General features: G+C 38.1%; 1 non-coding gene across 1 annotated transcript; it reads right to left on the reverse strand.

Annotated features, from left to right (window-relative positions):
- Positions 1-1,093: 1,093 nt before the first annotated feature.
- LOC112761575 (small nucleolar RNA R71) lies at positions 1,094-1,201 on the reverse strand. Its single transcript, XR_003181963.1, has one exon. It is a non-coding gene; the product is annotated as a small nucleolar RNA R71 (small nucleolar RNA).
- Positions 1,202-12,011: the final 10,810 nt, after the last annotated feature.

The following is a 12,011-nucleotide window of genomic DNA, read 5'->3' on the forward strand; positions in this document are numbered from 1 at the left end:
ATTTTCGAAAATCCTTGCTACAATTAATGATTTGATTCAAAAATTTCATGTTGTTACTTTCTTATTAAGAAAGATTCAATATTTGAATTTTAGAATCATATCTTTTAAATTTCTTGTTAGCCAAGTCATTAATCTTAAAATCAAATCTTTTTTAAATTATTTTTCAATCATATCCTTTCAATCATATCTTTTTAAAACCCTATCTTTTCAATCATATCTTTTTGATTTCTAATTTCAAAATCTTTTTCAAAATCACTTAATTACTTTCTCAATTTTAATTTTTGAAAATTATTAACCAAATTTTCAAAATTTCTTTTAATTATTTCAAAATCTTTCTAAATTTAATTTCGAAAATTCTTTCCCCCTTCTCACCTTCTTCTATTTAAGGGACTAACACTCCTCCTCAATGTGCAATTCGGACTCCCTCTCTCTATAAGTTTCAATTCTCTCAACTCTACCTCCTCTTTCTATTCTTCCTTTCCTCTGACACCTCAAGGAATCTCTATACTGTGACATAGAAGATTCCATACTTTCTTCTTCTCTCTTTCATATGAGCAGGAGTAAAGACAAAGGCATTCTTGTTGAAGCTGATCCTGAACCTGAAAGGACCTTGAAGAGAAAGCTAAGAGAAGCTAAAGCAGAACTCTCTGGAGAGGACCTAACAGAAATTTTCAAACAAGAAGAAGCCATGGTAGCCGAAAACAACAACAATGCCAACAATGCAAGGAAGGTGCTTGGTGACATTACTGCACCTACTCCTGACTTCTATGGGAGAAGCATCTCTATCCCTGCCATTGGAGCAAACAACTTTGAGCTTAAGCCTCAATTAGTTTCTCTGATGCAACATAATTGCAAGTTTCACGGACTTCTATTGAAAAATCCTCATCAGTTTTTGGCTAAATTTTTGCAAATTTGTGACACTGTCAAGACCAGTGGGGTTGATCCTGAGGTCTACAGGCTATTACTTTTCCCCTTTGCTGTAAGAGACAGAGCTAGAATATGGTTGGACTCACAACCTAAGGAAAGCCTGAACTCTTGGGAAAAGCTAGTCAATGCCTTCTTGGCAAAGTTCTTTCCACCTCAAAAATTGAGTAAGCTTAGAGTGGAAGTCCAAACTTTCAGACAAAAAGAAGGTGAATCCCTCTATGAAGCCTGGGAAAGATACAAGCAATTGATCAGAAGGTGTCCTTCTGACATGCTTTCAGAGTAGAGCATCATAGGTATCTTCTATGATGGTCTGTCTGAACTGTCCAAGATGTCATTGGACAGCTCTGCTGGAAGATCTCTTCATCTGAAGAAGACGCCTGCAGAAGCTTAGGAACTCATTGAAATGGTTGCAAATAACCAATTCATGTACACTTCTGAAAGGAATCCTATGAATAATGGGACAAATCAGAAGAAATGAGTTCTTGAGATTGACACTCTGAATGCCATATTGGCTCAGAACAAAATATTGACTCAGCAAGTCAATATGATTGCTCAGAGTCTGTCTGGAATACAAGCAGCAACAGGCAGTACCAAAGAAGCTTCATCTGAGGAAGAAGCTTATGATCCTGAGAACCCAGCAATGGAAGAGGTGAATTATATGGGAGAACCCTATGGAAACACCTATAATCCTTCATGGAGAAATCATCCAAATCTCTCATGGAAGGACCAACAGAGGCCTCAACAAGGCTTCAACAACAATAATAGTGGAAGAAATAGGTTTAGCAATATCAAGCCTTTTTCATCATCTTCTCAGCAATAGACAGAGAATTCTAAGCAGAGCCAATATGACTTAGCAACCATAATCTCTGATCAAACTAAGACCACTCAAAGTTTCATGACTGAAACAAGGTCCTCTATTAGAAATTTGGAGGCACAAGTGGGTCAGCTGAGTAAGAAAGTTACTGAACTCCCTCCTAGTATTCTCCCAAGCAATACAGAAGAGAACCCAAAGAGAGAATGCAAGGCCATAAACACGTCCCACATGGCCGAATGCATAGAGGAGGGAAAGGCAGTGATTTCCACTGAGGAAGACCTCAATGGACGTCCACTAGCCTCCAAGGAGTTCCCTAATGAGGAACCATGGGAATCTGAGACTCATACAGATCCCATAGAGATTCCATTGAACTTACTTCTGCCATTCATGAGCTCTGATGAGTATTCTTCCTCTGAAGAGGATGAAGACGTTACTGAAGAGCAAGTTACTAAGTACCTTGGAGCAATCATGAAGCTAAATGCCAAGTTATTTGGTAATGAGACTTGGGAGGATGAATCCCTTGATAAACCCCATTTTTAGGGTTTATCATGCATAGAATCTAAGGGTTTTATCCATGATCTTCCACACTTATTCATATAAAACTACATGATTTTGTGTCTTTTTCCCATTTTTTCCTCATATATGAAAATGTGCTTCTCTTGCATCAAAATTGATACATTGTAATCCTCCTCAATTACCATTAGATGCCTTGATCTGTTTGTTGAGTGATTTCAGAAGTTACCGGGCAAAAATGGCTAAGAGGAATGAAGGAAGCATACATAAATGGAAGGAGCATGAAACAAAATCAAAGAATTGAATTTGCACATGCACGCGCACGCGCACCATGCGCGTACGTGTGGATGCGTTCATCCAGAGCTAGCGCAGAGGAGCCGGCGCGCCTATATGGCTGGGCCATATCCCTTATGACGCTCGCACGCACCGTACGCTTGCGCGCATGTCGCAAAAGAGCCAAGGACGCGTACGCGTGCAGTGCGCATACGCGTCAATGTGCGCACATGATTTTTTAAATGAAACACGTGCCCAGGGATTTCAAGGAGTTCCCAGGCCCTGTTTTGGAGCAGATTTTGGAGGGAAAAGCTTAAGAAGACCAAGGATTAGGAGTGTTACGATAGTTAGTAATAATTCTAGATATTTTGGGAAGTTAGTTCCATTTTATTTACAGAGATGATAAAAGCATAGCTTTTTTATTTTTTTCCATAACCATTGATGGCACCTAAGGCCAGAGAAACCTCTAGAAAGAGGAAATGGAAGACAAAAGCTTCCATCAAGGGTCTATAGCTCAGTGGTAGAACATTTGACTGCAAATCAAGAGATCCCTGAGATACCTCAGGGGATACATTTTCTTCCACACAATTATTGGAAGCAACTAAGGGTGGAACATCAAGAGCACTCCATCATCCTTCATGAAATCAGAGAAGATCTAAAAGCAATGAAGGAGGAGCAGCAAAGACAAGGAAGAGACATAGAAGAGCTCAAGGACATCACTAAGGTGGATTCATTCCTTGTTCTTATTTCTTCTGTTTTTCGTTTTCTATGTTATGTGCTTATCTATGTTTGTGTCTTCATTACATGATCATTAGTAGTAATAACTATGTCTTAAAGCTATGAATATCCTATGAATCTATCACCTCTCTTAAATGAAAAATGTTTTAATTCAAAAGAACAAGAAGTACATGAGTTTCGAATCTATCCTTGAACTTAGCTTAATTATATTGATGTGGTGACAATGCTTCTTGTTTTCTGAATGTATGCTTGAACAGTGCATATGTCTTTTGAAGTTGTTGTTTAAGAATGTTAAATATGTTGGCTCTTGAAAGAATGATGACTAGGAGACATGTTATTTGATAATCTGAAAAATCATAAAAATGATTCTTGAAGCAAGAAAAAGCAGCAAAAAAACAAAGCTTGCAAAAAAAAAAAAAAAAATTAGGCGAAAAAAAAATAGAAAGAAAAAGAAAAAGCAAGCAGAAAAAGCCAAAAGCTCTTAAAACCAAGAGGCAAGAGCAAAAAGCCAATAACCCTTAAAACCAAAAGGCAAGGGCAAATAAAAAGGATCCCAAGGCTTTGAGCATCAGTGGATAGGAGGACCTAAAGGAATAAAATCCTGGTCTAAGCGGCTAAACCAAGCTGTCCCTAACCATGTGCTTGTGGCGTGTAGGTGTCAAGTGAAAACTTGAGACTGAGCGGTTAAAGTCAAGGTCCAAAGCAAAAAAAGAGTGTGCTTAAGAACCCTGGACACCTCTAATTGGGGACTTTAGCAAAGCTGAGTCACAATCTGAAAAGGTTCACCCAATTATGTGTCTGTGGCATTTATGTATCCGGTGGTAATACTGGAAAACAAAGTGCTTAGGGCCACGGCCAAGACTCATAAAGAAGCTGTGTTCAAAAATCATCATACTGAACTAGGAGAGTCAATAACACTATTCGAAATCTGAAGTTCCTATAGATGCCAATCATTCTAAACTTCAATGGATAAAGTGAGATGCCAAAACTATTTAAGAGGCAAAAAGCTATAAGTCCCGCTCATATGATTGAAGCTCTGTTTCATTGATAGTTTGGAATTTATAGTATATTCTATTATTTTTATCCTATTTTGATTTTTAGTTGCTTGGGGACAAGCAACAATTTAAGTTTGGTGTTGTGATGAGCGGATAATTTATACGCTTTTTGACATTGTTTTTAGTATGTTTTTAGTAGGATCTAGTTACTTTTAGGGATGTTTTTAATAGATTTTGTGTTAAATTCACAATTCTGGACTTTACTATGAGTTTGTGTGTTTTTCTGTGATTTCAGGTATTTTCTGGCTGAAATTGAGGGACTTGAGCAGAAATCAGATTTAGAGGTTGAAAAAGGACTGCTGATGCTGTTGGATTCTGACCTCCCTGCACTCAAAGTGGATTTTCTGGAGCTACAGAACTCAAAATGGCGCGCTTCCAATTGCGTTGGAAAGTAGACATCCAGGGCTTTCCAGCAATATATAATAGTCCATACTTTGGCCAAGAATTGACGACGTAAACTGGCGTTCAACGCCAGCTTTCTACCCAAATCTGGCGTCCAGCGCCAGAAAAGGATCCAAAACCAGAGTTGAACGCCCAAACTGGCACAAAAACTGGCGTTCAACTCCACAAATGGCCTCTGCACATGCAACACTTAAGCTCAGCCCAAACACACACCAAGTGGGCCCCGGAAGTGGATTTATACATCAAATACTTACTCATGTAAACCCTAGTAGCTAGTTTATTATAAATAGGACCTCTTACTATTGTATTAGGCATATTTGGATTACCTTATGATCCTTTGATCACGTTTTAGGGGGCTGGCCATCTCGGCCATGCCTGGACCTTCACTTATGTATTTTTAACGGTAGAGTTTCTACACTCCATAGATTAAGGTGTGGAGCTCTGCTGTTCCTCAAAGATTAATGCAAAGTACTACTGTTTTCTATTCAATTCTTCTTATTTCGCTTCTAAGATATCCATTCGCACCCAAGAACGTGATGAAGGTGATGATTATGTGTGACGCTCATCATCCTTCTCCCTTATGAACGCGTGCCTGACAAACACTTCTGTTCTACATGAAATAAGCTAGAATGAGTATCTCTTAGATCTCCTAACCGGAATCTTCGTGGCGTAAGCTAGAATGATGGCGGCATTCAAGAGAATCCGGAAGGTCTAAACCTTGTCTGTGGTATTCCGAGTAGGATTCAATGATTGAATGACTGTGACGAGCTCCTAACTCGCGATTGCAGGGCGTTAGTGACAGACGCAAAAGGATAGTAAATCCTATTCCAGCATGATCGAGAACCGACAGATGAATAGCCGTGCCGTGACAGGGTGCGTGAGCATATTATTCACTAAGAGGATAAGATGAAGCCATTGACAAGGGTGATGCCTCCAGACGATTAGCCGTGCCGTGATAGGGCATTGGATCATGTTCCCGTGAGATGACCGAAAGTAGCCATTGACAGTGGTGATGTATCACATAAAGCCAGCCATGGAAAGGAGTAAGACTGATTGGATGAAGATAGCAGGAAAGCAGAGGTTCAGAGGAACGAAAAGCATCTCCATTCGCTTATCTGAAATTCCTACCAATGATTTACATAAGTACCTCTATCCCTATTCTTTTATTTATTATTCGAAAACTCCATAATTATTTTATATCCGCTTGACTGAGATTTACAAGGTGACCATAGCTTGCTTCATACCAACAATCTCCGTGGGATTCGACCCTTACTCACGTAAGGTATTACTTGGACAACCCAGTGCACTTGCTGGTTAGTTGTATCGAAGTTGTGACAATTATGAATTAAGATCAGAGCACCAAGCTTTGGAGCCATTACCAGGATTTGTTCGAGCCTGGAGATCACAATTTCGTGCACCAATGCCTGAACAGTGCATGTTTTTGATATTGAATTTTATGAATGTTAAAATTGTTGGCTACTGAAAGAATGATGAGCAAGAGAAATGTTATTGATGATCTGAAAAATCATGAAATTGATTCTTGAAGAAAGAAAAAGCAGTGAAAAAAAGAGAAGGAGCAGTAGAAAAAGCCAATAGCCCTTAAAACCAAAAGGCAAGGATAAAAAGGATCCAAGGCTTTGAGCATTAATGGATAGGAGGGCCTAAAAAGAATAAAATCCTAGCCTAAGCGGCTAAACTAAGCTGTCCCTAACCATGTGCTTGTGGCGTGAAGGTGTCAAGTGAAAACTTGAGACTGAGCGGTTAAAGTCGAGGTCCAAAGCAAAAATAGAGTGTGCTTAAGAACTCTGGACACCTCTAATTGGGGACTTCAACAAAGCTAAGTCAAAATCTAAAAAGGTTCACCCAGTTATGTGTCTGTGGCATTTATGTATCCGGTGGTAATATTGGAAAACAAAGTGCTTAGGGCCACGGCCAACACTCATAAAATAGCTGTGTTCAAGAATCAACATACTAAACTAGGAGAATCAATAATACTATCTGAATTCTGAGTTCCTATGCATGCCAATCATTCTGAGTTTCAAAGGATAAAGTGAGATGCCAAAACTGTTCGGAAGCAAAAGCTACTAGTCCCGCTCATCTAATTAGAATCCGAGCTTCACTTAAAACTCTGAGATATTATCGCTTCTTGATTTCTTTTCATCCGATTTTATTTGTCTAGTTGCTTGGGGACAAGCAACAGTTTAAGTTTGGTGTTGTGATGAGCGGATATTTTATACGCTTTTTGGGGGTAATTTCATGTAGTTTTTAGTATGTTTTAGTTAGTTTTTTGTATATTTTTATTAATTTCTAGGCAAAATTCATATTTCTGGACTTTACTATTAGTTTGTGTGTTTTTCTATGATTTCAGGTATTTTCTGGCGAAAATTGAGGGAGCTGAGCAAAAGTCTGATTCAGGCTAAAAAAGGACTGCAGATGCTGTTGGATTCTGACCTCCCTGCACTCGAAATAGATTTTATGGAGCTACAGGAGTCCAAATAGCGCGCTCTTAATTGCGTTGGAAAGTAGACATCCAGGGCTTTCCAGCAACATATGATAGTCCATACTTTGCTCAAGGATAAATGACGTAAACTGGCGTTCAACGCCAGTTCCATGCTGCATTCTGGCGTTAAATGCCACAAACAGGTTACAAGTTGGAGTTAAACGCCCAAAACAGGTTACAACCTAGCGTTTAACTCCAGAAACAGCCTATGCACGTGTAAAGCTCAAGTCTCAGCCCCAGCACACACCAAGTGGGCCCCCGAAGTGGATTTCTGCACTATCTATCATAGTTTATTCATTTTCTGTAAACCTAGGTTACGAGTTTAGTATTTAAAGAACTTTTAGATATTTATTTTGCACCTCATGACATTTTAGATCTGAACTTTTTACTTTTTGACGGCATGAGTCTCTAAACTCCATTGTTAGGTGTGAGGAGCTCTGCTGTGTCTCGATGAATTAATGCAATTACTTCTGTTTTCCATTCAAACATGCTTGTTTCTATCTAAGATATTTATTTTCACTTCAATATGATGAATGTGATGATCCGTGACACTCATCACCATTCTCAGCCTATGAACGCGTGCCTGACAACCACCTCCGTTCTACATTAGATTGAATGAGTATCTCTTGGATTCCTTAATCAGAGTCTTCGTGGTATAAGCTTGAATCCATTGGCAGCATTCTTGAGAATCCAGAAAGTCTAAACCTTGTCTATGGTATTCCGAGTAGGATTCAGGGATTGGATGACTGTGACGAGCTTTAAACTCACAAGGGTTGAGCGTAGTGACAGACGCAAAAGGATCAATGGATCCTATTCCAGCATGAGTGAGAACCGACAGATGATTAGCCGTGCGGTGACAGCGCACCTGGACCATTTTAACTGAGAGGACGGATGGTAGCCATTGACAACGGTGATCCACCAATACACAGCTTCCCATAGTAGGAACCTTGCGTGCGTGAAGAAGAAGACAGGGGAAAAGCAGAGATTCAGAAGACAAAGCATCTCCAAAACTCCAACATATTCTCGATTACTGCATAACAGGTACTATTTAATTTATGCTTTTTACTCTTCATAAATATAATCTCTCTTATTATTGATTTCCTGACTAAGAATTCAAAATAACAATAGCTTGCTTCAAGCCGACAATCTCTGTGGGATCGACCCTTACTCACGTAAGGTATTACTTGGACGACCCAGTGCACTTGCTGGTTACTGGTATGAGTTGTAAAAAGTGTGATTTACAATTCGTGCACCACCTGCCATTTAAGTTTCTGTGCTTTACTTTCTAGCATTTAAATTTCTAGTACTCTACATTCTGTGCCATTTAAGTTTTTGTCCTTTAACTTCCAGTATTTTAAGTTTTTGCAATTTATATTCTGTTCATCAATTTTCACCAAAACCTTTCAATATTAGCTTGACTAGACCAATCACCTTACTAAAGTTCCTCAATTCCTCAATCCCTATGGGATCGACCTCACTCTTGTGAGTTATTACTTGATGATTCGGTACACTTGCCGAAGGGGATTTGTGCTGTGCAAATTCCTGGTCATCAAAGAGCACCTAATTCTTCTTTCCAAGCCAAGAATGCTCAAAAGCTACTCTAACATCCAACCAAACATTTTATCAAACACTTGGAAGGCATAAAAGGAAAGCATCATAAAATTGCAAGAATAATAAAATCTACAACTACCCAATTCCAAGGAAATAATAACACTTAATTGGACAATAAAGGAACGTAAAACATAAATTGCATTAAATGAAAATCCAAATCCAACAAGAGTTCATCAACATAAAAGAAACAAAATAAAGGAAATGACAAGTAAAACTAGAGGAGCTAGGATGAAAGGACAATAAATTGCAAGAAAAAGTAGATGAAAGCAAGAATTAAACCTAGATCTAAGAGAGATTAACCTAATTCTAGAGAGAAGAGGGAGCTTCGCTCTCTAGAAAACTACCTAAAACATCATCCTAACCTAAACTAATTACTCCCCTCTTGTCCAATCTTTAATTCTGCATAAAATAGCCTAAAAAACGAGTTGGATTTGGGCCTGGGAAGCTCAAAAATCTCCCCCAGCTTTTTCACTTTAATGAGGTCACGTGCTGGATGTGACGCGTACGCATTGTCTGGCTTTTTCTTGTCACACGTACGCATCGCCTGGACGATGCACCTCTTCACGCATGCGCATCTGTCACACGTGCGCGTCGCTCTAAGCACTCCAAATCCTTTTTTTTCATGAATTCTCCACTTTGCATCCTTATGAATTTGAAATAAGTCAACAAACATATCAAGGCATCAAATGGAATTAAAGTGAATTAAATTTAGCTATTTTAAGGCCTATCACTCTAAAGCACAAATTAGGAGAGATTCACAAATCCATGCTATTTCATTGAATAAATGTGAGAAAAGTTGATAAAATTCCCTAAATTAAGCACAAGATAAACCACAAAATTGGGGTTTATCAGTATCTTTTGCGGAAAGTTTTTTTAAAAATGCGTACTGACACTTAAGACCGGCAATACCGGCTCTAATTTGTCCAGTACCACATGTTGAGAAAAATAAGATTTTGAAAATTGAATTTATTGTTTTGAAAGGACAAACGTAATTTAGAATCGAAAATCGGACACTAATTTTAATGGTTTTGGCCCAAAGTGGGCCAAACAGACCTAAAACACTAACGGGTTGGATCGAGCTTGGTGGCTTCATTTTGGTGTTTGGTGTATTTTAATAATTGGCGAAGGTATGGTTTTGGTTTCCTTTATGTAATATATAATGTTTCTGGATACTTAGGCTAGTTAACCTTAAGATAGGATTGAATGGTTGTTGATGATTGTAGATATGATGATTGAGATGATTTTGATGATTGATATTGATTGATGATGTTATTGACGATCTTTGAGTTTGATGATTATTGACAAGGATATATGTATATGTTGGTAAAAAATGCTTGTGAGGGATTGAAATTATGGAAATTGTTGGAGTTGTATGTTTGAGTTTCAGATTTTACTGGATATATGGATTTATTGAATGGATAGGAGGTAATTTTAATAAAAATGATAAGAAAGTAATTGAGAGGTCTTGGGTATGGATTTATTATGTTTTGATATGGAATTGGTTGAGTTTAGAATGTTTGGGTATGTTTTGGTTTCGTTTGGTTGTGAATTATTGATATTTTAAGAACCTAGCAAATTTTTGGTAAAAACCAATTTTTAGTGAACTTTGATGGATCATAACTTGAGCCTCAGTTTTCAAAATTGATTGAAATTTATCTTAGATTAAAGTTCATCTAAATATCTTTAAATTGATATAAAGTTTGATGAAAATAGGTTTCTGTAGAGGAAGTTATGTACGTTTAAAGTATGGTGTTTAAAATTGATTTCTGCAACTTTATAAAATTCTGCAAGTCTTAAGGGGTATGCGTACGCAAACCACCCATACACGAGCTTGCCATTCTGTTTGACACCTATGCATACACGAACTCTTCTATGCGTACCCGAGATGGGCAAAATTATAAGTATGCGTGCGCATACACCCTATTTTGTTGAAAAATGAATTTTCTTCATTTTTCAAGGGTTCTCTAGCTTTCCAAACTTCTTTATCTACTATTTAAGATTGCTAACTAGTAATTAGACCTTAAGACTAATAGAGATGGGTTAGTGAGCTAAATTGGTAAATTTTTGTATGAGTTTAGAAGACGGAGACCTAGGTTTCTGAAGTTGTGGGTAAACTAGTGAAGTGTTTTATTTGCAACGGCTTGAGAACTTGTAAGTGGATGGTAACTTATGGAATTAAGAACTGATGATGGTTCTGATGAGTTTGATGCATATTGCAAGATAGTGTGTCAGGCACTATATTCTTGGAACAATAGTGTGTCGGATACTATATCCCTAAAATATTGAGATTTGAGAGTTGAGAATAGATTGAGAGGGGAAAATGGTGGTGAGTGATGATGATTTGAGGTTAATGGACTTGTTAGATGTTGAAAGTGTACCAGGCACTATATCCCTGGAATGATTTATGATGAAACAGATGTTGTTGTTGTTTTCCTTCTCTGCCACAAAAGTATGCCAGGCACTATATCCTTGGAGCATGCAAGTGTGCCAAGTACTATATCCTCGGAACGATACAAAAGCATGCCAGGCACTATATCCTCGGACATGGAAAAAAGGTGACATCCGAAAGGATGTGTCAGGTTGGCATTCATGGACCGACAAGTGATATCACGAGCCAATAGGACAAGCATTCATCATATGCATCTGCTATATGCTTGCTTGTTTTATTACTTGAGTTATGCCTATTTGAAAAACATGCCTAAATGCTAGTTGATTACCTGTTGTATATGTATATTATTTGTGTTTTACTTGGTTTCATTAAATGTGTTTTACTGGCATTGAGAAGGATCGGGAGGCGGTGTGATGGGATCACACGGAGGTTAGGTTGGTGAAGGCTGTGGGATACAGCGGTATGACTAGTTTTAGTTAGAAATCCCCTAAGTTTAGATAACCCTGTTTATGGTTTATGGTTTAATTTATTTATTTTCGTTAAGCTTGAATATCCGTATTAGTGTGAAGTTCTAGGATTGCCTATGGCGTCTGAGAACCTTTGTCCATGGCTACGCGTATAGTTATCGTGTGTGAATGCTTCGCATTTTATAATTCTGCTTTACGTAACTTTGAGCATTATTCCTTCATTGGGCTTCTAGTTATATAAATTTTTGGACTTATAATATTATATATTATAAGCTTTAGAACTATCCTGGCACTTTGTTGTTCTTTGCTTTACGGCTAGAGG

The sequence above is a fragment of the Arachis hypogaea genome, chromosome 16 (assembly GCF_003086295.3).
Source record: "Arachis hypogaea cultivar Tifrunner chromosome 16, arahy.Tifrunner.gnm2.J5K5, whole genome shotgun sequence".
Lineage (NCBI taxonomy): Eukaryota > Viridiplantae > Streptophyta > Magnoliopsida > Fabales > Fabaceae > Arachis > Arachis hypogaea.